This window comes from Equus quagga, chromosome 6 (assembly GCF_021613505.1).
Source record: "Equus quagga isolate Etosha38 chromosome 6, UCLA_HA_Equagga_1.0, whole genome shotgun sequence".
NCBI classification, from domain to species: domain Eukaryota; kingdom Metazoa; phylum Chordata; class Mammalia; order Perissodactyla; family Equidae; genus Equus; species Equus quagga.
Genome location: NC_060272.1, coordinates 66,176,609 through 66,195,628, shown reverse-complemented (window position 1 = coordinate 66,195,628; position 19,020 = coordinate 66,176,609).

Sequence of the window (19,020 nt, the reverse complement as noted above, 5' to 3'; positions counted from 1 at the left end):
CCCCCCAGTACATAGTTGTATATTTTTTAGTTGTGGGTCCTTCTAGTTGTGGCCTGTGGGACGCCACCTCACCATGGCCTGACTGAGGGACTCCATGTCTGCACCCAGGGTCTGAACCGGTGAAACCCTGGGCCACTGAAGCGGAGTGAGCGAACTTAAACACTCGGCCATGGGGTCGGCCCCTATGATTGTTATTACATGCTTTCGCTAGAGAGTTTTTCTCCTTTGACTTCCATCACTATTCCTTCGGGTATGGAGGGGAAGAGACAGAGGAGAGGATTTCCTGGAACTTTCAGTTTTATCTGCTATGCTTCTCATTTGGACTTAGAAGACTGTTTTAATGTTTCTCCTGTGGTGTTGGGCTGGTGCTGTGGTTTTTCAGCCCCATTGTGACATCAAGCAGGTTAATGTGGCGGTGAGTAAAGAGCAAAACCAGACAAATTTCCCTAAACTTATACCTGTGCTGTGTGCCCAGCCTTCTGCCCACACAGCTGTGTGCTGCCTACCCTACGCCAAGTCCACAATTTTCCCTTGTCTCTGTAGGGGTTCCTCACAGTCTTTCCTTTAGTTCTTCAGATTAATGCACTTTATTTCTGTGGCATCAACAGAATTGGTTTGGGGAGGGAACCAGCAGCTAGTAGAAGTTTGCCATCTTGTAGGAACTCTTGTGAGTTTCTTTTTTATAGTCCAAATGGCCTAAGAAATACATAAAATAGGGCCTAAAAGCCATATTATTTAAATATTAAAGGCAAAAAGACCTCAGAATTCTGAAGGTCTAGTGTTAAATCTATTTGGGAAAGTCATCCCTTTCAATTATGTGGCTTTGGGGGGAAAAAGTTCATGGAACTCTGTCAGAAAAGGGGGCACAAACCTCATTAGCCTGGGCAGGCAAAATCAGGTGGTTGACTGATCAATAAGATGGTAAATGTTGGCAGATTACCCTCACATTTTGGTACTTGATGACCAGTTAAATGAAGAGATGAAGAAGAGCAAGGTAAAAAAGAGATTTCTAATCTGGATGACAGAGTTGACCGGATCACTGTCACTAACTGAGATTTCAAATATAGAAAGAGGAGCTGGTAATATGTTTGTAATCCACAAAAAAGAGCAAGACTGCCATGGTGAGTGTTTTATTCTCTGGAACATTAAAAAAGAATTTAAGAGGGATTTGGTAGAGATGCTTTTGCTGCTAGTGAAATTAAACCATGAAAAAAATTTCCAATAAATTTTTTTTAACATTTGATAACTCTTGTGCCAAATTGTCTAATTTATGATAGAAAATAATTCAGAAAATCTGGTAGAGTTTTGACCTATTGATATTACTATGCCTTTAGGTTTGCTTTGCTTTGTTGATTTGGAAACAAGCCACAAACTCAGTTTCAAGGATGTATGTTGAACAACTTCAGATTTAAATTGTTTACAACTGCTAACTTTTGTTTATGGTTTCATCTGAAGTTGTAAATCTCCACTTTTCCTGGGAATCACTTGGAATTCATTCCAGATGTGTGATCCTTAAAGACATTTTCAGTTAGTTAGAAGTCTGGAACTCTCTGACTTTTGGTCTTTGCTGGAGTTTCCCTTTAGTTCTAGAAAGCATTCTCCCCAAATATTGTAGGAGCCAGCTCGTTATTTCTATTGCTTGGGAATTTCATTCAGAGTGGATGCATGGTTTAATTTTTAGGGATGGAAAGCTTTACTAATGAATTAAGTTAAAACATTTTCACAAAGTGGTCTAATTAAAATTTACATATAACCCATATAATATACAACATTCTATTAATGTATCCCTAACAGCAGATAAATCTGTTAGTTGGGAAGGAAGAAAAACATCTTGGCCTGAGAATGTTGTCATGATATCAAAAGAGTGTGTTCATTACAAAATGTTTTTATGGAAATATATTTTTTCAAATATGGTATGCACAATTTAGCCATAATGAGACAAGTTTTTGTGTCAAAATGCTCTTTGTGGAGTTTATCTGAAGGGTAACTAGGGAGGGTAGTGTTCCAGAGAAATCTGCCACTGTATTCTAGATTGACCCTTGCTGTGTTACATTTCTCTTGGGGAATACTGTAGGGCTCTTTTCTTTCTTTCTCTCATTTTTTGTTGTGGACTTAAGCATCTAATTTTGGTAGAGAGAAAAAGAGTTGATTCCATGGTTTAATGAAAATATTACTAAACTAGAGTTCAGGGGTTCTTTTTTCTTTGGCATTAAGGATATGTCTGTGATAATTCAAATTCCTGATCCTCAGGGCCTAAATCTACTCAAGTTGATCTATTGTATTTTCTGTCATCCATATTCCATGCACATCTATTTTGTGTCTTCACCATGTCAATTACTTGGAATGCCAGCCTCATTTCTCATGACTTATTTATAGCTGATAAGTCCTATTCTTGGTGCCACATTTTCCTTAAAATCTTCCTCAGTAAATCCAGACAGCCCTGTTTCTCTTTGCTTTCAGACCAGCTGTGTTATATAATGTCTTTTTGGCATTGTGTTGAATCCAAACTTATTTTACATTTTGAATAATTTTATGTATATAAATCTTGTTGACTGGAATAGTGTAATTCCTCGAGGGTAAAAATATGAATCATAAATTTTTGTTAATACCTGCTTTTCTTTTAACATTGCTAGGCATATAGGAGGTGCCACATCAGCTGGCATTTTGTTGGTCTGATTGAATTTTATTGGCCTAATTTTAATTCCACCATCAACTGTGTGATTTTTGAATGAAACTTTAAATTGAATTTATTTATTTATTTATTTATTTTTATTTTATTTTAAAAAATAATGGTTTTTTTTTTTTTTTTTTTGGTGAGGAAGATTGGCCCTGAGCTAACATCTGTTGCCAATCTTCCTCTTTTTTTTTTTTTGCTTGAGGAAGATTGTTACTGAGCTCACATCTGTGCCAATCTTCTTCTATTTTATGTGGGATGCTGCCACAGCATGGCTTGACAAGTGGTGCTAGGTCTGTGCCTGGGATCCAAACCTGTGAGCCCCAGGCCGCTGAAGCGGAGCACATGAACTTAACCACTATGCCACTGGGCTGGCCCCTAAATTGAGTTTATTTTATATAGACGTAGGCCTTGATTAATTTATATATCAATTTAGAGCAAATTAATCTTTTCTAATTTCTATCTAAGAATTTTAATTGATTTTTATGGGTGATGCAGTGGTGTGGTATGAATCCTGTCTTTTAAGAATCTTCTCAAACTTAACCTTTCTGGATCTTATGCATTCTTAACCCACTGCTTTAAGCTCCCTCTTTTGTGCTTCTTTTCCATTTGTTTCTCCCCATAACTTCATCTATAGAAAGTACTACATGACTTTATAAATCTTTGCTATCTACTGTTTTCCCACCAGACTCTGAATTCAATGAAGACAGGGATCAATGTTTTAAAAATTCTATTTTCAATATCTATAGTCAATGCTTAGCATACAGTAGGCTGAAGAATTTGTTGAATAAAAACCATTCTTTCAACAATGTTGTGGGATAGATACCATTTCTATAGAAACTGAGACTCAGAGTCTAAGTGACTTATTCAAACTCACATAGCAGCCACTGCAGCACCAGGATTCAATTTACAGTTCTGACTCCAGGTTTAAGGATTTCTTCTATAGGCTGCCAATACTGGAAATATAGAAAGAAAGTCAGTCTTGCTTATAGTTTCTAATTGATTTGTGATTTTGAAATTAATGAAAATATTATTTATATTTTACTTATTTGAGGTAAATTCTTATGGTGTAAAAATAATTCAAATATTTGTGCTCTGTAAGTTTAATGTCCCTTTAACAGCCTTTACTAATAATTTTTGAGTGTTGTCAGTAAGTGATAATCTCTGTTTCAGTTCTTTATGGAAGAACACATAATCTTAGTGCATTCTGGGTAAGCACAATGATTTTACATTTAAACCCATTGGCTTTAGATTTAACTCTACCTAATGGCATTGGGGAGCACATTTGACCACTGGTTGTTAGCATCTGTCCAGTCTCTCATCTGTTGAGAAGAACTTGTGCCATCTGCCATCTGGGCACTCTCATCCTCTAGACTTTCATCCCCTGAATAGTCAGCATTCTGAGTAGTCTCTGGTTCGTGCATTCTAGTGCTCTTGCCTAGCCAGAAAGTCCTTAAGTCCTCTAGTTCCTAGTCCCTGGGAGTTGGGGAAATTTGGCTGCTTTCCCATATCACTCCAGAACTGCAGGTGACCTGGTCGGGGAGTAGGAGTCACTCTCCCACATGCCCCCAGCCAGCCTCTTGCTTCTACGCTAGGGGAAATGTTAGGACCGCACTTGCTTCTTCAGACCTCTGCCAAGAAGAGAGCATGGGTCCTTTCTACCAGCACAGCCCCAAACTCCTCTGAAGCTTTTAATCAACTCTCTCCCTTTTGAAGCTCACCCTGGTTTTGGAGGGTAGGCATGAGGGAGAAATGCAGTGCACAGAGACTCTCACAGGCATCCAGCTTTTCTGCTTTTCTTTCAACTCTTCTTGAGAATGAATAGCAAAACTATGTGATGTCTAGGGATATATATACTGCAGTCATATGACAGTGTGTCTGGAAAAGGACAAAACCAAATTCTAATAAAAGTTCTCTCTTAAGGAGGGAGAGAGAACAGGATTGCGGGACACTGCAACTCTATTGGTAACATGAATTACTTAAAAATATGAATAAAATATGGCAAAAATGTTAAGACTTCATGGAGTTTGGTGTTCATTATATGATTCCCTGTAATTATCTGCTTATTTGTAACATTTCATAATGAAATTATTTTTAAAATAATAAAGAAGAGCTCCTAATTTCATTTAGGAGGTGAGTTACTAATATATTCAAATTTAAACCATAAAAAAGCCCAGTGACACCAAGTGGCAATCCAGTATAGATCTCACACAGTGCTTTGATTCCAGAAGAGCACAGCCCAGAAGGAGAACAAGTTAAAAGAAATAAAATATTGCTGTGAACTTATTCATTTATTAAATTTGAATAGATATGTGGTGAGCATTCCAGATAATAGAATAGTTATAATAACTTAGCAAAATAATTTTAATGTTCGTTGGTAATGTAGCCAATCTGTTGTGTAACTTTTGGGTTTTGACAGAAAATAGACTTCTCTTTATCATCTGGAAAAGTATAGATTTTGTACAGTGATGATCTTGCCTTCACTCACTCATTCGAAAGATGTTTACTGCACATAAGGTATGTGCAAGGCAAGGTGGGCATGGAGGAGACTGAAATTTTCTTCAGTAATCAAGTAACTACTCCGACACTTGGTACCAATGATGTTGAATGAGATTATAAACTCAATACAGCGATATACTTGTATTGAATTTGAATCTTCATTTTCAGCTATATTATTAAATATTTGATGTTGCTGAAGAAGATATAATCTGTCACGATAAATTGCATTAGTAGAAGTTATCTCCTACAGATAAAGGACAGAGAACTTACGGGATATTTGAACTTATTGAGATTTTAGATCATAGCATCATTCTCACTTTTTATTTGGTTAGGAATAATGAATCACTCCCAAATCCTAAGTCCCTTTACTACTATGCTAAATCAGAGTGAATTAGGAAAGCAGGGAATGTGCTATTTGGATGGGATCCATGTCAAAAAGAGTCAAAATATCCTGATTGGCATTAGAAATGCTGATCACTGATGAAGACATGGCGAGGAATAGTAAGTCCAAGGACAGTCTGAGAGAATAATGATACACAATTCCCTAAATTTACCTTCAGATACAGAGTAATTAGAATCCTGTAATACATTCCAAGCCTGAATATACATGAAGTTGCCATCAGAATCTGCCTCAAGGTATTTCAACTCTGAGTAATTATAAATTTCATTTCTAGTGAAGAGTGCATGTATTTAGTTGGAAATAATTTTGCTTCCCATAAATAGATCAAATTAAACCAAATTGGGGGCCAGCTGCAGTGGTGCAGTGGTTAAGTTCACACCTTCCGCTTCGGCGGCCTGGGGTTTGCTGGTTTGGATCTTTGGTGTGGACCTACACACTGCTTGTCAGGCCATGCTGTGGCAGGCATCCCACATGTAGAGTGGAAGGAAATGGGCGTGGGTGTTTTCCCAGGGCCAGCCTTCCTCAGCAGAAAGAGGAGGATTAGCAGCGGATGTTAGCTCAGGGCTAATCTTCCTCAAAAAATAAATCAATAAAAATAAAATAAAAATCCATAAAAAATAAGCCAAATTGGTACATTCCCAGAGAAATTGAACTCCATAATATGCATTTTTTCAACAAATTCTTCTGAAGTACAATATAGTATTGACTACCTAATTTCTTTAATGTCCAGAGCTGTGAGACAGTTTGTAACTTCTGTAGTACTGCCTGCAGAGCTGTGGAGAGACCAGGCTGGTCCTGCCTTCCAGGAAAAAGTGCAGGAATGAAGTGATTAGTGCCCACTGTGTGTCAGGGGACCAAGTGCAGCCTGTCCGTCTGGCCTCTCGGTACTACCAGTGGTGGAGTACAGGTGCACATATTTTAACTTTGATATGATTCTGTAGATAAATTGCAACCAAACAATGGGAGCTAGGAGAATGATTTTGAGGAATGGATAACTTTGATATTTTGCTAAATGAAATCATAAGCAAAATATCGATCATTTCCTATATTTGTTTGTGAAGCCTTGCTAACTCATCCCTCTGGGCTGAGCACAATGCTGTCCTCTTCACAAAATCTTACTTAACACCCTCACTGAACTGTGATCTTTTCTGAAATGGACCACTGTAGCCATTTATTTGTACTCTTTCACATTCTGTCTTTCATTAACTGTTTATATGTCATTCTTCCTGATTACTTTGTAGTGGTGTTTGTGTAGTTTTGATAGCTTTAAAAGCTTACGTATTTAAATATTTATTCACATTATCTTTATCACTTCTCACATAGACCTAGTGACTCAATAAATCATCCCCACTGTACTGATGTGAGGGATGTGAGGTGGTACAATGGGCCAGCATCAGAAGATTTGGGTTCTAGCTTCCACTTTATTACTTATGAGGTGTGTGATTGTGAATAGGCCACTTCCACCTGTAAACTTTTTGTTGTCTCTTCTGGAAAATATGTAAGGGGGATGCAGTGCCTTAAGGGTCCACTGCTGTGACGGCATTAATCAGATCTGATAAATTTAAAAAATCATTAAAGTGGCATTAACTTATCACCATTGAGATATTGTAATCTCCTTGAGGGTAGGAACTGTGTCCCTTTTTCATCTTTCTATTTTCCAAGCATAGCACGTGATGCACAGGAAGTGCTCAATAAATGTTGGTTAAATGGGTGAATAAGACAGGGGTCCTCAAACCTTTTTTGCAAAGGGCCAGATAGTAAATATTTTAGGCTTTGTGAACCATATGGTGTCTGTTGCAACTACTCACTGCTGCCCTTGCAATGCAAAAGTAGCCACAGACTATGTGTAAATAATGAGCATAGAAGTGTTCCAATAAAACTATTTATGGACACTGAAATTCGAATTTCATGTAATTTTTCACATCATGAAATACTCTTCTTTTGATTTTTTTCAACCATTTAAAAATGTAAAAATCATTCTTGGCTCATAGCATGTACAAAAACAGATGGTGGGCTGGATTTAGCTTGCGGGCTGTAGTTTGCCAAACCCCTGGAATAAAATATGAATATCAGTATATTAAATAATTGGATTTTATTTTTGATTTATTGTGGTAATTTTATGAGCATATTTTATATAATCTTACTTGAGTAGACAAGAATAATTATTTAATGATTCATTAGCATAATATTGTGAGGATAAGAATTGTAGTTAGAGGCAAAATTAAACATGCTATATTGGGTTAAATATAATTTATCTTTCTTGAATTATGCTATATAGATTTTAAACAAATATTGTGGATTTTTAACTCATTTCTGGATTCATTTAAAAGTATATTGGAAAAAAATTGAAAAGGAAAGTATTCATTGAGGAACAATTGATGAAGTGACAAGATGATGTAACCTGTGTAGTGTTACAGAAAGTCACGAAAATGTGCACACTTGGTCCACTGCAAATTCATGCTATCTAACCTCATCCGGGCTCTTAATGCTACTTGTCAGTAAAGAATGCAACTTTCTTTATTCTTTGCTTGTTAAATTCTTATTGCATTCCTCATGGCAGCTGTTTTAGATTTTCTACACATTTCAACTTCCAATCCTATAACATCTCCCTCACTCTAAGAGATGACCCTTGCTCCTTCTGTACATGTCATCCAACATGAGCTCCAGCAAGTTTTTTCCCTTTGTCCTCAGATATCTCTGTTGTCACTCTTTCCCCATAACCTCATATTCTTCTGTATCTTCACCTCTTTTTCTGTTGTATGGGGAAAATGTATCTCTTCTCTTTCCATGACTAAATTGTCATTTGTGCTCTCGATACCTGTTTTTTAACCTTTCCCATAAATTGTTCAATGATCTCCTCCGTCTCTATGTTATAATCTCTCTGCCTCTTTACTGACTCTTTCTCTTCTTCCTATAGATATGCTCAGGTCTCCCATTCCTTAAAAACAGGGCTCATTTGGCTTTTCTGCACTGATGTGACTTGCCAGCCAGCATCTGCTCTGATTGATTGAGCTTCTGTTCTCAATGGGACGTGCCGGAGCATATCACCCCTTTACCTTTGCCTTAAAACAATAAAAAAAAATCCAAACCCAAACTAATCACCTGTTGGTCCTTCTGTTTATTTAAGACTACTGTCTATTCTCTTTTGTGGTCAACCGTTTTATGTCTTAAAAGCTTGGTCTATACTTGATGCCTTCATGACTTATTCCTTCAGTCCTTGCAATCTGCCTTCCCTATTCTCTTTTTTTTGAATGTGTTCTCAAGAATCACCAATGAGCTTCCAGAGGATAATTACAGCAACTTTTATTAATAATGATCATCTTTCACTTCCTTAGCATTGTCTTGATAACTAAAGCATACTTCTTGGAAACTTTCATTCTTTGGCCTCTGGAAGAGTGCTCCCTTCTTACCCCAGATTGTTCCTTCTCTGAAAATGTTAGTTACTCTTTTTCCTCCCTGTCAAAGATTGGCATTTTCCAAAGTCATATCCCATATCCCTTTTTTTTTTTCCATTTCATCTAACACCCTGCCCACCCATATTCTATCCTGTCACCTTTAAGCTGATGGTTTTCACATCTCTCTAGCCCTCTCTTTCATAAGCTCCAGTTCTGCATTGTCAGGGTGGTGGATATTTCCACCTGGATGTTTTATAAACCCCTCAAACTCATCACGCTTAAGACTGAACTCATGATCTTTTCATTCAAATTCTCTCTCACTCTCCTAATTTATTTCCTGACTTTTATAAAGGAGGTTCTATTTCCCCAGTAATGAAATCTTGGAGCCATCCTTGATTCATTCCTTTTCATTGTCTCCCAGAGACAATCAATCCCCAACTCCTGACAAATTTACCTTTTGGAATGTTTCTGACATCTTTTCCTTTCTGTATTTTCCCACTGCTTCTACCTTAGTTTAGCCCTTAATCACCACACATTTAAGAAATTGGTGGTATTCTCTTTATTGGTCTCATTTCTTACAGTCACCCTTCTTTGATGCATTTTTACCCCTTCCTAAATCTTTGGTTTATATTGTTCACTTTGGTTATATTACTTTAAGCTCAATTCTAATAGCTAGCAATTATGGAGGGCTTACCATGTATTAGGCACAGTTTTAAGCAGTTTACATGGATAGACTTAATTAATCCTCACAAGAATCCTTTGAGGTAGCTAGTATTATCATTTAACTGTGAAGAACATTGAGCCTCACAGAATTCAGCAACACACCCAAATCATATAGCTTGTGAGACACAAGGTCAAGAGTCAAACCCCAGATATGGGAGGGGGAGCAGTGGAAGGGTAAACAGGGCATGTCTAGGCTTTTAACCACTACTGTAGTGCTTTCTGTAACTGACTGACTGAAGTTCAGACCCACTAACTTGGTTTCAACTCTGTGACCTCCAACTTGTTTTAATTTTCAGAAATATATAACACAAAATTAGTGTTATGGCTCATCTGTACTTTTCATGATTCTCATATATATTTACGGGACTGTTAGCCTGAGTAATTTTATTTATGTTGTTTTCTTTAATCCCATCATGCTTCCCCTCCTCTCCCACCAAGCCAGAGGTCTTCGGTATAAAACATTTGCATTATCTTTCAACACTTGCTTAAGCATGAGAATCTACCTACCCAGGAGTGACCCTTGTCCTCTGCCTACCTATTACAGTTATTTTAAGTACATTTGTAATTACAATGTATTTCGTCATTTATATTTCACATATCATACTTTTGGTAGTATTTCAAACACTGATATTTATGTGTTCTCTCTTCTACTAGACTGTAATTTCCGCGTGTATTAGAGCCATATTAAATAGCTATAAAATAATTGAAATGGGCTGGATATATTTTCTGGTTATCATTTAAAAAAAATGCAAAAGTTGAATTGAAGAAAGGGAAAGAAACAGCAGCTTTCCCTCCAAACCCCAAATGATCTCAGATTATGTCACAGTTTCTGGATTTAGTTCCTATTGAATCTCAAGTACTATTACCACAAGGATGGACATTTTCCTAATAGTTCTGACTGAATAAACAGGAAGGACAGTACTAGAAATCTGGCTTCAAAGTCTGGTCTAGTGAAACTTCTGGTCCCAGTGCTTGAGCTTTTTCATACCTCTTGCTAAATCTTTTCATCATTTTCTGTTACCTAACTAGTTGGGACTCTAGAATATTAGTTCTAAAACCACATACAGAATGGATGAAAACCAAATGTCATGACTAAAAGCTGCTGCAACAAAATCTCCATGACAACTTGAGCTGTCAGGTGTGTGGGATGGTGTGGCTGAAGGGATACACACAGTAGGATGATGAGGGAGCTCCAAGCTAAAATGACACAGGGTTTATTTCCCTCTTTTAGCTACTCCAGATGCAAGTTGTTCTTGCCCTTGGGAAAGTTATCTACTTGGAGGATACAGTTATAACAAAATAAATTTTGACTCGGTTTTTCCCTACTAAACTTGAGGCTACCCAAACTAAATTCTCTTTATCAGAGGCTTGTTGAAAATTCCTATTGTTTTATGATTTTATGATGGCTATGAACATCCTAAAATTAGATTTATAATGATAGCAAGAGCTACTACGCTTGTGAAAGTCTAAATCTGCTGATACTTATTGATGTTTTTAATACCCATCCAAGCATTTGTTTTGCATCTCCTAAATGCACTCTTGAATGGAGTTTCTTAGCTGTTCTCCTACTTTTTAGGTAGAATCAGCAAAAAGGGCAACTTCTGCATTTTATGGATTGTATGGCAACCTAGGCGTCTTGTCGTTTTCAGCAAATCCTTGTCAGTTATGCCATTTTAAGAATCATACTGTCTATAATACAGGTCAGTGGAAGAATACATTGTTAGAGGGGTTGGGAGCAATCCCTCTTCTCATATGTGGGATTCAAGAGATTCTATTCTGGTGTTTAGATAATTCACTTGATCTTAGCCAAAAGGCTGAGAAGCAATCGTGTTTAGATTAATTCAGATTTTGTGTCCCATCCTATTGCTTTTATCTGGGTTCTGATTTTTTCTGCTTGCGTTTTTCCCCTGTGTTGATAGTCTACCTAGGATCCTAAATTAGAAGACATAATGTGAAAGGAAAAGTACAAATAAAGGGGTTGGAGGGTTTCAGAGACGGAAAGATGTTCTTTTGGTGGAGATGGAGGTTAGAGAAGGCTTTATGAAAGAATCAAGGTCAGGAGGAAGAAAGATGTGGGTTGACAGTGTACTCTGAAGTTGTGAGTCATTGTTGATAAACTAGGTATTTAGTAAACTGCAAGGATAATCAGCATAATGCCTTCTAGGAAGATTTTTCAAGGTAAGTTTAAGCACCCATAAACCTACGTGTCTCACAAAACTGCTTTAGGTACTAGCCATTAGTTAATAGAACATGGTTTCTGTCATCCACCAGCTTAAAAATAGTACTCTTCTTTGGAGCATACTCTGAAAAGGATTAAAAGCCAAAAACCCCCCACCAATCCTTCAAACAGACACTTTAAGTCAACATTATGTTGACTAAGAAAAGCTGAAAAGCACCTATCTTGTGTGTATTTTTTTACGACATCTGAGGTTAAGATTGATATTTTTTTCTCAACTGTTCAAAGGATCATAAAATTCAGTCTGTGTTTTAAATTAATTACGATTGATCCCAGCTGAAATAAATGCCTTCCATGTGAGGTATGTGCAGAACTCCCTTTAAACACTAAGAGACTCAATAGCTTACTAGGTAGAACACAGTGACCAATGAAAAGAAAGGCTTTGTGTAAGTGTTTCTAAGGATTTACATCTTCAAATGTAAAAGGTTTTCTAGTTACAGTCACCTACATGTCCAAACCTCCGTCAGGAGAAGGGGATGCAGATCTGTTGGCAGAAGGTAATCTCTGGGGTGCATCACGGGGACCTCAGTCACACGAGGAGTAAGAGATGACAGAGGTTGAGGACAAACCCTGTTCAAGAGAGATGATTACCCCACCTATATTCTTGATTAGACTAGAGGGACAGAACTGCAGTTCAGAACAGAAGAATGAGCAAAAGGTTGAGAATCTAGGAGATCAGAAATGGAACAGAAGGCAGGGCCAAGTTGAGAAGTCCAGTGTAAGTCTGTAAAGTGAACCGATGAGCCTGAAGATATTTCTGTTGGCTACCTACCACTTAGATTTTTCTTGTGTTGGTCTGGTTTACAGACATGGGGTAAGACCAGAGAAATCACTAATGATAAGAAAAGCTGGGCAACTGGCCCTGTGATAGCCAGCTGGTCTCAGGTCAAACTAACTCCTCTCAGAATCACTAATTTAAAACTCTCCATTATTTGAGTCTGACAGTCCCCACTCCTTCTACTTCTTGTCTTTTAAGTTACTTTAACTTAATTTATTTATATAGTTCTCACCTTTTTGGGAATCTAACCCTCCACTTGGCCTTTGTCTGCTAACTCCGATTCCTTCTTCTTTAACCAGCTCGCATACTACTTCCTTTGTACTGGCTGTCCTAGTTGGCTTGGGTAATCCTTGGTGCTCCCATAAAATTTTATGTCAGTGTCTCAAGTTTTGGTGTTCATCAGAATCACCTGCAAGACACTAAATATGGAGTTCTCAGGCCCCCACCCAGACTGAGCAAATTAGAATCTCTGGATGCAGGACCAAGAATTGCATTTGTAGCAGTTGCCCAGGTGATTCTGATATGCATAATAATTGAGGACATAACCTTATAGTGATCTCTGTATATGTCTGCCTCTGTCTCAGTTGAGCATGCTCATGGGGAAGGGTCAATGCTTTGGTCACCTTTGCATCCTCAGAATCTACTTCAAAGTCTGAACATGGTACATGCTGGTATATATTTGTTGATTCAGTTAATAAATTCTTTAGTGAATGATAATCAACTTTTAAAAAATGGGTAAAAATCTACCCAACTGGTCTGGGATTTGAGTTGCTACTCTATCTGAGTAGGTACTGTTTTATTTTTGGTCCTTACAGACAGAGTAATTGAAAGTTACACCAGTTATACTGATTCTACTACTAGCAGGTAAATAATGAAAATAAAGCATATATTGATATTAGACTATTTATTTGAAGGAAACTGTACAAAATTTATTAATTTATCCAAAAGTCAGAGCATTAAATGGCAGACAAGGATCAGTTACTTATTTCACCATGTTATTTTTATGTTTATTTCTGCTGGTAAAAGCTGCCAAGATTATGAAGGCTTTGCAAACCACATTACCTCAACCTCTTCTTCTGTCTTTATCTATTTTCTTCCTATTTCTTCTCCACAGATTATTTAATTTTCCCTTCTCCTCCATCCTCTAGCTCTTCTTTTTTTCCTAACTCTCTCTCTCTCTCTCTCTTTTTTTTTTCTGGTGAGGAAGATTGTCCCTGAACTAACATCTATGCTAATCTTCCTCTATTTTGTATGTGGACTCTGTCTCAGCATGGCTTGATGAGTGGTGCATAGGTCTACGCCCAGGATCCAAACCTGCAAACCCTGGGCTGCAGAAGTGGAGCACGTGAACCTAACCACTACACCACTAGGCCGGCCCCTCAGTTCTCTTTTATTGAGTGACAATTAGCAGCAACGTATAATTCTTAACTAACTGTATTGAGGTATAATTTGCATACAGCCATTTTAAATGTACAGTTCAATGAGTTTTGATAAATTTCTATGGTTGTGTAACCAAGCTAGAGGACATTTGCATAACCCCCAAAGTTCCCTCATGATCCTTTGCAATATTCTTTCCTCCCACCCTCTTGGCTTCTGGCAAACACTGATCTGCTTTCTGTTGTTATAGACTTGTTTTGTCTTTTCTAGAATTTCATATGAATGCAATCAGTATGTGTTCTTTTGTTTATATCATTCAGCATCATGGTTTTAAGATTCATTCATGTTGTGTATTTCAGTAATTCATTCCTTTTTTTAATTGATTAGTATTCCATTGTATGGCTATTCCACAATTTGATTATTCATTCACTTGTTCACATTTGAGTTGTTTCTAGTTTTTGGTTATTATGCATAACATGAACATGTATGTCAAAGTCTTTGTGTGGACACATGTTTTCATTTTTCTTAGGTAACTACCTGGGAGCTGATTTGCTGTGTATATGATAAGTGTATATTTACCCTATAAGAAAGTGCCACACTGTTTTCTAAAGTAATTGTGCCATTTTACATTCTCATTAGCAATGTATAAGAGTTCTAGTTTTTCCATGTCCCCATTGACACTGGTATAATCTTTGTAATTTTAGTCATTCTAGTGAGGGTGTAATGGTAGCTTGTGGTGATTTATTCTACATTTCTCTAATGTCTAATGATGTTGAACATCTTTTCATGTGCTTATTGGCCATTTATTTGCCTTTTAAGTGGTTTTTCCCCAATCTTTTGTCCTTGTAAAATATATTTAATAATATTATTATGAATTATGAGTTCTTTATATATCAAGAATACATAGTTTGTCACTAATTTAAAAGTGCTATTTTTCTGTTCAATCAAGGTAGACAAATCCCTGATTTAATTCAGCAGTTTCAGTACTTTTGCTTATTCCTAAGACAAGTGCGGCAGTTAGCCAGATGGAAAAATCTGTTGTGAGACCAGAAACTGCTATAAACTGCTTTTTAATAATTGTCTATTACTTTTGCAAAAGACTTGAATGTCATAAATATTATATAGTAATATTATTAAGAGAAATACATCAGTCAATGAGTAGCTTACACAGCCAACTCTTCTGCATGACCTGAATGACTTGATAAACAATCTCATATAGCAAATAAAGAGGGAATTTGACTTATTATAAAAAGCTAACCAGCACAAGAATTTCTGCAGTGAAATTGGCAAGCAATGTAATCATATTGAAGTGTATATAAAAATACATGCATATAAAGCCTGTGGTAAGAATCATCTTTCATTCCTTTCAGGGTGGAAACTTAAGTCACTGGGATGCCTCAGAATCTTATCACTAATGTCTAGATACAGTGGATTCTTGATACTTGAGGTAGCTATGTTCTATAAAGTTGCTGCAAACACTGAATCAGCACAAACATTGAATCAGCTCCTAGGGGAAATATATATATATCTCACATAGTGTAGAATCTTTAATCCTAAAAACAACACCTGCTGGTGGATTCTATTCTCTTTATTTTACAAAAGGGAAAACAAAGTTCAGAAATGTTGAGTGACTTGCCTGAGGTTGCTCCACTAACAGGTGCCAGAGTTGAGATTCAAATCCCATTCAAGATTCTAGCTCCAGAGCTGGAGCTTCTAACACTATTCTGCACTGCCCCTACCATCTCCATCCTCTCTCTATTACAGTGAAACAAGAGGGCAGAGCATTGCCTTGATTGACCTCAGTGGGGAACGGGTGCTTTGGGCAACTCAAACATTTTGCTGCTTTGAGCATGTCCGTGCATTATCGCAAAAGTGATGGAAATATTGATTTGGTGGTTATAAATAAATTTTAGAAAGTAGATGAATTCACAGTTGTGGAATCTGTGCATAATGAGGATTGAATGTATATATGAGAACATCAATGCACAGATTCACATACATAAAATCATATGCAGTTTCTGGAGGGGCAGAAGTAGGGGAAGTGAGGGGTACCAGTATGGTACTAGACATGGTCTCTGAACTTTTTTTCACCCTGTCTCAAATTGGACAACAATGAGATTCTTTGATCATTTTTAGATCTCTGGCTCATGTCCTGGCTGTGTCTATGTGGCTGGTTGACTTTTCATGGGTTAACATGAAGCAATCCATTGGCTAACAGAATCACAAAATCTGGGCCATATAAACATCTAATCATTTTCTTGTCCATAATATGGCCTCACATCTCAAATTGAGCAAATGTTGGTAGATTTGGTAAGTCATATTGATATAATTTGAATCACAAAGCACAGAAGAGTTTCACTAGCTGTCATGTCTTTGCTTTTCTCATTTCTTTATTTGAGGTCATCAAAGGTCTGTATATGATGATTCCAGCTATTTCCATAGCTCAGTTTTGAGAAATGAGGTAATGACGTTTGGCAGAAACATTAAAGCTATACTAACTTCATACAACTGCTAACATTCAGAATATTATTCCAGACAACTTGGACCTAGGAAGCGATTGGAAGAACTCAATAAATCACAAAATTGGAGCAGGTGACAATTTCTCAAGGTGGAAAATCATTTAGGTGTAAAATCTATTGTCTTAGATTGTTCCACTCATCCTTGTATCCCTCCCTTAATACTTTTGGAAAGAGAATTATTTTGCAGTAAGCCTTTTTTCACTAAGTTTTGATTCTTTCTAAAATATGCTAGCTAATTTGTTTTATAACATGAATATTTTCATATTTTAGACAATAGTAAATTGTTTATGACTAATTTTTCTTCATCTTAATGTAACGTTTACTATATTTTGAGTAAGAATTAATTTCATCTGCTAATAAACATATTCAAAATAGACATGTTTTGTAATAAGCTTATACTCTTTTGGATTTGAAATGTATTAAACATTTAATTTCTGGTTTATTTATGAAATCTGTGTAGTTTAAAATAAAATGCAGGTATTTAAAAATATCAGCGTTGTTATTTTGCTTGTTGTACTGCATTTTGTTATTGTACTGCAATATCCATTTAAACAGAAATACTCAGCTGGGAGTGTTGACTACTGCCAGCCCTGGAACTGTTGTTCACTATTTAAATAAAAATTGTTATGTTAAGAAGTTTGAAGATACTGCTGCACAATTGAATTATATGTTTGAGGAATAGAATGAATCAATTATTGAATGAATGAATAAATAAACAACTTTGTTGGCTTATTATTTTGAAAATGAAAACATTTCCATGTTAATGTGTGTCATAGGGAATAGAAATGTCATTTTTACCTGCAGGTTAACTATTTAATAATTTAATATGATTTGATAAACATTTATTTCATTTTTAAAGTGATGTTTTTAGGCATTAGAGATATGAGCATTAATAATGCATTGCTTCTGGCTTCCAAGGGTTTACAGTCCAGTAGAAGGATTGTATAAACCACACTGTATAGTGTGGCTAGTGCTCTATTGGCATCACAAACAAATATATCTGTTATAAGCTATAGTAGCAGCTAAAAACATAAGTAAAATTTCACAGAAGAGAGTTTCAAAAAATTCATGAGACATAGAGTGGAGAGATGGTATGTATGAAGGAAAAATGCATGTTAGACGAAGGGAACAGCATAAAAAGGCACAAAAGCATGAAAGGTGGTGTGTTGAGATTATGGCATTATAATGTAGGGGATGGTACATGGGGATGGGTTTTTGGAAGATAAAATTGGTAAAAATAAGTTGGGGTAAGACTGAAAGTGATCTGACAGCCAAATTAAGAAGTATAGATTTAATCTATGGCAACATGAAGATGTAAACGGTCTTTAAATTTGTGTTTTTAGGAGACAGTTCTAGTGGTATTGTAAGGAATGGATTGGAAAGAGGAAAGGCTGGGAGGAGGGAGACCAATTAGGAGGCTGTTACGTTGGTCTCAGTGGAAGAGGGGAGCGTGAGCTAGGGCTGTTGGAGAGGACATACAGAGGGGGGAATAGATTGGAGAGACATTGGTTACGTACAGTTCTCTGGGAACAAAGTCACACAGTTAATGAGGGAGCCCGAGGACTAGAGAATGTTCGAGAAAACATCCTTGACAAACTGGAGAGGGAAAAAGCCACTTGACTGAGTAAGGGCAAGAAGAGGCAGGAGTGCGGTCTTTTAAAAAATTTGTTTGATTGAGAAAGGAGGAATGAAAATTTTTCCTTTTTTTTTTCCAAAAAACAAGTTTTTTATTGTTGTTGATATTGTTTTGAGATTGAGACAAAAGGCCCTTGGAGAGAAAATGATTAGATGATACAAAGGAGAGAGACATCATGTGTCCCCTCTTGGTCACTTGTTAGGTACTGATTCGTCCAGGCCACACAGAAGGAATGTCAAAGTGTATGAGTGACAATCTAGGATTAATTTTTGATTTGTCTACTTGGCACATATATTTCTATTTTATCATGGGCCACCTTGCTGTTGACCCTCATTTCTTATTTTCTCCTTTCTAGTTCTACCTAGTTCTGGTGTGCTCCAGTTCTTCACCTATGACTTCTCTACTTGAGCTCTAACATTCGTATGATTGTAGTAGCTGAAAGAGAAGAAGAGAATTTATTAGGAGAATTAATTAAGGTTTTTTCATAGAACTCAAGGGCATGAAGGGACTGGTTCTAGTTACTAAAAAGCCAGGAAGATCCTTACTTACTAGACTCTGTATCTGTGACATTCTTCTTTCTCTCTCTTTGTAGAATGGGTTCTCTGCTTTGCTGGATCAAGTGTGGTAGGCAGAAGATGCCAACCCACAGTACCCATGCTTCACTTGTAGGTAGTCTAGTTCCATCAAGGAAGACTAACTTCTTTCTCTCAGCCCCAATCTTAACTAATTGTCCCAGACTGGATCAGGTGCCTAAGCCTGCTCCAACCAAAAGTGGTCAATGGA